Below are 8,352 nucleotides of genomic sequence, written 5' to 3'. Positions count from 1 at the left end.
GGTGAACAGGTAGGTTGCTCCAGCATAGCCATGTTCATCTTGGCCAGGAACTGTCACGTGTTCAAGGCACTGTGAGCAGACATGCTGTCATGGTGAAGCAGGCATGCTTTGTCCTGCCACAACTCCCGCTTCTTATTAAAGCAAAAGATGACAACTGTCTATCGTTTGGCCCTCACGAAAGATGAAAACTGATATCTTGTCGTTTCAGTTTGAAATGACCATTTTATAACACGAGAGTGTGATTTTTTTTTTGTCTTTGACGCATGCACCTTGTATACTCCAATAAAGGGTACTGAACAACAACAAAAAAGGATTTGTGTCTATTTTCCTTATTCTTTTATTAACTCCTGTATGCAACTGTTTTTTGTGTTTATTTATGTAGTAGGCCTATAATTGTAAATATCCTAGATTCCAATATCACCAAATGAACTTTGGTTGACAAAGAGAGAGAGAAAAACAACGGCAAGGATTGAGCAGTCGACTACCCTGTAATTTATACTACATGCTTCCCAGTGCACCATAAAACTTCATTGTCCTCGCAACCATAAATGCACAGAAGATTTTGTGGGAGCAAATGCTTTTGCAGCACAGATTTTGGCCCCGGCCAGGACTAACGATTGGGACGCAATGGTTGCTTATGTGCGAGCTTGAGTCATGCAGTCAACCTTTTGCCAGTGCAGCTATTTTCTCAGTGCTTCCCACCTTCAAACTGAGGAAAGGCCCAGGACACAGAAGAATAGGACCTAATGAGTTACACGGTCTAGAGTGCAAGGGTTGAGGACACAGTTGCAGGGAGGTAGGATTTCCTCAAAAACAAAAATATATTTTCCAAAAGGAAAAACAAAGAATATGCTTGGATTATCCACATCAGGATTATATGACATCAGGATTACATTGATCAATCTGATCTGTCCTATTCACGGTGCTTTCTTCCTGGCAGATATTTGTAAGCAATTGAACCACATTTGGAAGAGGCCTGATTCTAATCTTATTTGATGGTTTTACAGATTTTCTCTCTTGATTTTTGTGTCACTGGGGAGTGAAAAAAAATCGGAATCGGGTCACCTGAACCACGTCATGTAAATCCAGCCTAACTAGAGTGTGGGATCGCTGACGACTTGTTCAACTAGGTGTGAATATGTAAAACAAGTCAAACTGGTGGAAGAGATTGAGAGACAGAAGTGGATAGGGCTCCCTTAAGAACCGGGGGGCACGCTTATCAGTAGATACTAATTTTAGAAGAAAGAACCTTGTTCTCAACAATTCATCATTATGACCAGGCCCTGCTGCCACATCCTACCCCAAACATCTCCCTCCAGTTCCCGCTGGGTGCCTGCTTCAAATACCACCCTGTCTTGGCGGAAATCCAGTCAGCAAGCCCACCAACAGTCCCCCACTGACCTTCATATTGGGGTGGTCCTCAGACATGCGATATGCCTCACTCACATAATCGCATGCAAACACATGCAGGCTAGGGGCTCCCCTGATCACCTGTCCCGTACCAACCTACCGACATTCATTAGCGTTTCTACACTATTGCCAGACAATAGCATAGTAGCTAACAACAGTGCTGAGAAAATACAAGGGTCCTCCGTTTATGACTTTCACAAGATTTGTAGCTTTCAAAGGTACGTAATACACAGCCGCCCTAACTGTTTTTTATGAACAGAACTGATTTCCTGTACAAATATTTACAGCAATTAGGACTTTGTAATTAAGGCTGTACTGATTGATATTTTGATGATGTTGCACCAACACCAATACTAGACCTGTCACAATATATACTATATTGACTTATTGCTCGATGGGGAAAAAAAACAAAGGACCCTATTGTTTTTTGGACTCCATAAATGATCATTTACATGCATGCTCGTTTAGATACCTCAACAAAATTTAGTCGCGTTGCCTCTCTACCTCTCGTGTCGGTCATCTTGCCGCGCGCTGTATAAGTGTGAGCACTCGCACGCAGGCATTCACATTAGGGTTCTTGAAACCCGTTGAAACAGTTTGGTTTCACTGTGTGCGTTCAGTTCGCATGGACTCATTGATGAGGCATAGCAGTGAGAACAACGAATAGCGAAGTAGCAGAAATGCTGGCCGATGCATTCGGCAAAGAGCTGTCGTCTCTTTTTGTACAATGTCATTGCTTGTTTATGAACCACGGGTTCTGTGAATATTTGCTATGCTCATCAGGAGCTGAAAGAGATCGGCGATCAGAATGGGATTTCCATTTTGAGTGCCACAATTACTGAGTCTGGATCCCTCCAATGCCGGTGAATCGAGGGATGAAATTGCCATACGTTTATACAAATGTAAGTGCAATACGGTACATCAGACTTATTTATATGGGTTTTCATTTAGGTGAGTATTGATAAGTTCAGTTGGGAAAAAAAAAACTTTTATTAGGCCAAGGTACTTATTTTCCATTGCAAAAATCTCATGGGTAACCATTCATCCATCCATCCATTTTCTGATCCACTTAATCCTCAAAAGGGTCGCTGAAGCCTATCCCAGCTGTCTTCAAGCAGTAGGCGGGGGATACCCTGAACTGGTTGCCAGCCAATCGCAGGGCACACAGAGACGAACAACCATCCGCGCTCACACTCACACCTAGCGACAATTTAGAGTGTTCAATCAGCCTGCCATGCATGTTTTTGGAATGTGGGACGAAATCAGAGTACCTGGAAAAAACCCACCTAAGCAAGGGGGAGAACATGCAAACTCCACACAGGAAGGCCGGAGATGGGATCAAAGCCAGTTTTGCAAATATATAGTTACGTTTTTAATCAAACGATTGAAGATTGATCAAACTCTCATGTACTGTACCAACTTCAATCAGAAATTGTGCTTTCATCTTTTTGCATGATATTTACAAAAAATGTCAGTGCTGAATGCATAGTTTGTTTGTTTGTTTTTTTCCTGTAACGCACAACTAGGACAAAGATGCTGAGCCACAGTCAGATTATCGTTTGGCCTGGAGCGGGAGGGTCTATGATGCGAGGTGGATTGTAGACATACCTCACTGTGTGAGCATGTTTATCTCTCTCCTTGTGTGCGAATTTACAGACACACCTAGCAAGGTACAAACAAGAGTGACCTGGAAAAATAGTTGAAATTCCACCAACATACCAAAGAATCAGGGTGTTTGAGCTGACAAGCAAGGAGCGATGGAGGAATGGGAAACACGGGGCCAGGGTCAAATTGTGTCGCTCTCACAAACATAGATACCAGTGAGGGAAACCAGCTGACAAATGCGCATGCTGGCCCAAATGATGATATTGTGACGCGGAGAGATAGCTTAGCAATGCTGCTATCCGGTACCGAGATCAAATGGGGGCTCTTTTTGACTCTTCCTACCACTAATAAACAAGGCCAAGAAGCGAAAAGTACAACAGGTGCTCCTTGAGGCTGCTCTCGAAAGTCTATTTGCATTTGCGGCCCAAAGTCAGTTGGGTTAGGCTCCAGCGCACCGTGTGACCCAAAGTGTGACCCAAAGTGTGACAAGTGCTGTCAAAAATTGACATTTTGTAGTCTCGTCAAAAATGTCAACCTTGTAATGTCGCAGAAGAGATAATGCCGTCAGATACAACACTTGGAACGACAACTTGTAAGACACATCAGGGTGCTGAAAACATCCTTGAACTATATTTGACACATGATTTTCTCAGCTTCTTCTGCTTGGAACGCTTCCTCCAGCAGCGAGGCAGCAAGCGAGGACACAGTACAGTAGCCCCAGTCTCTCAGTAAACAGAAGTAAACAGAGCAAGCGCTCAGCATGAAATGGAGGAATACCGTGCACAAAACATTTACACTGAGCTGACATGGGAACGATATCATTTCACTTTTACAATAAAGTGCTGGCGGAACAAAAACAAGAGATGGAAATTCAACTGGCCCTTTTGCCACTGAGAGGGAACCTGTTTACGCTTCGCCCTTGTTCGCTCTGTGAGTTTGCGATAATTCAATCAGGTGTTTGGGAGCTCTTATGCCAGCTTTAACACTACAATGCAAACCATCCAAATCTGAAAACACATTTTAGATATTGCAGATAGAACTTCTTTTCATACGTTCATTCTCCGAAGCGCGTCTCTTCCTGACGGGTCACGGGTGTGCTGGAGTCTATCCAGGCACGGTGCCAGGATGTTTTCTCTCCGGGGGCAAAGAGAGGGCCTGACCAATAAGAGGGGGCTGACAAAATAATCCATTTTAATCACTTCACTTGCTTCCTTCAGAAATTCCCGGGGTTTTTTTCCATGACAGGATGAGAAACAGCACAGGCGCGGTCAATATGAAAAGTACTTTGATCTGATTTTGGACAGGCAAGAAAATACGACAAAAGCTTGAACGGAATGGCCAAGTCAACGGCTTCCCCGACCTTCCCTCACAATCACACTCGGGGGTTCAGTTAAAGCACCATAACATCGATGCAATCCGCTAGGCTATCTATGACCTATCAGTTCAATGTGTTGTTGGCATTACGCTCGTGGACTTAAGGCAAATTTTGTGGTTGTTGAAAACTAAACTGTTCCCAAGACATCATCACATATGTTTGATTGCACAGCTAACTTCAACTGGGAGTGACCATGAACTTGAGGACTCTTTTTCGGACGACTTATTCACTATCAGCCAAACTGCTACTCGGGTCTTTGCTTGCAAGCTGAAGCAAAAAAAAAAAACCGTCCAGATGACGGCCTGTGTCTCAACAAAACAAAACAAAACAAAACAAAAACATGTAAGTCGGGTCACCGGTGCATTTCGATTGCATTGGCGAACAGGCAGCAGCAGCCGTAGCACTTGTTCTGCTCGTGACACAGCGTTTGTCTTTCCGCCTGTCTCCAGTAACCAGAAGCGCCTCCTGACAGGTTTTGATCCAGTTCAGACGCCTCTCGTGCCAAGACTGTGCGGGCCGGCAGCAGCTTCAGCAAAGCAGAATGCAGAGCTCAGATGCTCGCATGCAAAGTGTTCATGCGTGCAAACATTTTCTTCCACGCATGAATGCTGTAAAATCATAAATCATCGATACATGATTGTTGATTTTTTTTGAGGACTGCATGGATGGAAGAGCAAAAGCAGGCCGGCGTGAATTTCTGCACGTGCTAAGCTCCACTTTGGATGAAACCCAAACGCTCAATAGATGCCATAACGCAAGGACGCTTTAGGAACAACCTCCAAAATGTTTTGCAACAGCTTATTGTGATGTTGGCGTTTGAATCATTGGCTATCTCCGTCATGCGTTTGATCTGTGATCGTTAGTCGTAGCGTAAACAATCTCTCGTGTGTGTGTGTGTGTGTGTGTGTGTGTGTGTGTGTGTGTGTGTGTGTGTGTGTGTGTGTGTGCGTGCGTGTGCGTGTGTGTGTGCGTGTGTGCGTGTGTGTGCGTGTGTGTGTGCGTGTGTGTGTTTAGCAAGAGTGAAAGTGCACAGCAACAGCTGCTCACCACTCAGCACTCGCACTTTTCAACCAGTCAGACTTGTGGGCTTCACGTGCTTTGAAATAGCTCTGGCCAAAGGTCACAGATTACGGTTGTTTGAAACATCCACACACTTTGCAGTTGAAATGTATATTTCCTGTCTGACCATTTGCTTTGCAAATGCTCAGTCTTGCTCTTAAAAAAGGCCATGTGGATAATAATTAAATGTAGGAATTACGACAAGTGTCAAACAGGGAAACAAAAATGGAATCAGCCCTATCCGAATTCAACCTGAGTGGAAGACATCTGTCTGCCAACAAGGACACTTGAGGTCGGCGGCTTGGGACAAACAAACAAATCAATGTTTGAAATATGATGACTGACTTGCACATTGGTTGTGACTCAAAAACAGCGCGGAGCATCACCAAATGTGGTCTGATGCACTGGCATTGATTGTTTAGCTTGGCATATCTTCACATTGTTTGTGTGCCTTGGCCAAACATGAATGTCTATCAGTAAAACCTTTGGAATGTATACACGCTTGCTAAAAATACTTTTTTTTTTATTCCTACACCCAGTTAACAAAATACTCGTGAGATAACTGAAACTAAAATTGACCAAAGCAATAAAATCCGAAATTCTTTGAAATGAACAAAAACGGACACAAACTACATCAAACACAAACTTTTCCGTCACACGCTTTTTGTTTGAAGCAGTTTGAGATCAAAGAGGAGAAAATCAAAGTGTCCTTTAACCAGTGAATCAGAGACGTCATGCTCAAAATGTGCACACGTCGGCTACAAGCTAAGTTTCAAAGTCAACAAGAAGCTGTAGCATCCATTGACAAAAAAAGAGATTGGTTCACTTCTCCTGTGCCATGGAAATCCATTTCAATTCCAAGCGGCGACTCACGGTTCCAAATATGCATCGGCGCTCTGCGCCAACGCTACTCTCTGCTCATCCTCAACTTGAGCAGCCATCCATCCAGCCACAGCAACGCCGACTGTCCAACAGCGCCGACATAGCCACTGAACAAAACGGGGTTGTGAAAAATGCTGCCCATTACAGGGGCAAAAAACACAAGCGCCCCAGTTCTGTCCAGCACCGACAGTCAATGGCGCCGACATTCCTCCCAATCAAAATCTGTGCTGGCACAGGCGTGCTGCCGAGAAGGCGCAACCACCAAGGACAGATACTTCTCCTTTGACGAATGTCGTGGCCAAAAAGCGCTGAAAACAGTCCATATCAGGTTCACACGATGAAACAACAAACAACATGTGACAAAACAAAAGACAAAAACACCAAAAAAGAACAAAAAAACAAGGCTCTTGAAGAGCACTTGCTGAAGGCTGCCTACTTGGGCGCCATCTTGGGGAAAAAAGAAAAAAACCGTTGTCAGTTAATATCACACATGAGATTTTATATCCAGACAGAAAAGCACTTAGTGACATTTTTTTAAAATCTTGCACTCGACAAATACTGTTTCTCATATTTATATACAGTGTATGAAAAAAAAATCCTCGTCTCACCCCCCCTCGGGTGGTGTCCGTCCCTCATTCAACTCAGGTCCTCTACCAGAGGCCAGGAAGCTAGAGGGTTCTGCGCAGTTCCCAGCACTGCACATTTCTGGACTGAGATGTCCGATGTTGTTCCCGGGATCTGTTGCAACCAGTCATCTAGTTTTGTGGTCACTGCTCCGAGTGCTCTGACCACCACAGGCATGACTGTCACCTTTACCTTCCAGGTTCTCTCCAGCTCCTCTCTGAGCCCTTGGTATTTCTTGAGTTTCTCGTGTTCCTTCTTTCTGATGTTTCCATCATTTGGGACAGCCACATCCACTACAACGGCTTTCCTCTGCCCTTTATCTATGATCACGATATCTGGTTGGTTCGCCATTACCATCTTGTCAGTCTGGATCTGGAAGTCCCACAGGATCTTCGCTCTGTCATTCTCCACCACCTTCGGAGGTGTTTCCCATTTTGACCTTGATGTTTCCAGTCCATACTCCGCACAGATGTTTCGGTAGACTATGCCAGCCACCTGGTTATGGCGTTCCATGTAGGCTTTCCTTGCCAGCATCTTACACCCTGCAGTTATGTGTTGGATCGTCTCAGGTGCCTCTTTGCACAACCTACACCTTGGGTATTGTCTGGTGTGGTATATCTGGGCCTCAATGGCTCTGGTGCTCAGGGCCTGCTCCTGAGCAGCCAGGATGAGTGCCTCTGTGCTGTCCTTCAGGCCAGCCCTCTCTAGCCACTGATAGGACTTCTTGAGATCGGCCACTTCAGTTATGGTCCGGTGGTACATCCCGTGTAGGGGCTTGTCCTCCCATGATGGTCCCTCTTCCAGCGCCTCATCCTCTGTTCCCCATTGTCTGAGACATTCTCTGAGTACGTCATCCGTTGGAGCCTTCTCCTTGATGTATTCATGGAGCTTGGATGTTTCATCCTGGACAGTGGCTCTCACACTCACTAGTCCCCGGCCTCCTTCCTTTCGGCTTGCGTGCAGTCTCAGGGTGCTGGATTTGGGATGGAACCCTCCATGCATGGTTAGGAGCTTTTGGGTCTTAACGTCTGTGGTCTGAATCTCTTCTTTTGGCCACCTTATTATTCCTGCAGGGTATATATACTGTATATATATATATATATATATATATATATATATATATATATATATATATATATATATATAGATATATATATAGATATATAGCTAGATATATATATCTATATATATATATATATATATATATATATAGCTAGATATATATATCTATATATATATATATATATATATATATATATATAGCTAGATATATATATCTATATATATATATATATATAGATATATATAGATATATATATATAGCAGCTCAGCGTACCCACCCTTTTTGGAGTCCTTGGAGGGTGTGCTGGAGAGTACTCCTGCTGGGGACTCTCTTG

Source organism: Hippocampus guttulatus, chromosome 1 (genome assembly GCF_054856545.1).
Source record: "Hippocampus guttulatus isolate MCC_2025c chromosome 1, RoL_Hgut_1.0, whole genome shotgun sequence".
NCBI classification, from domain to species: domain Eukaryota; kingdom Metazoa; phylum Chordata; class Actinopteri; order Syngnathiformes; family Syngnathidae; genus Hippocampus; species Hippocampus guttulatus.
The sequence above is the reverse complement of the archived record's forward strand: the minus strand, read 5'-3'. Positions refer to the sequence as shown.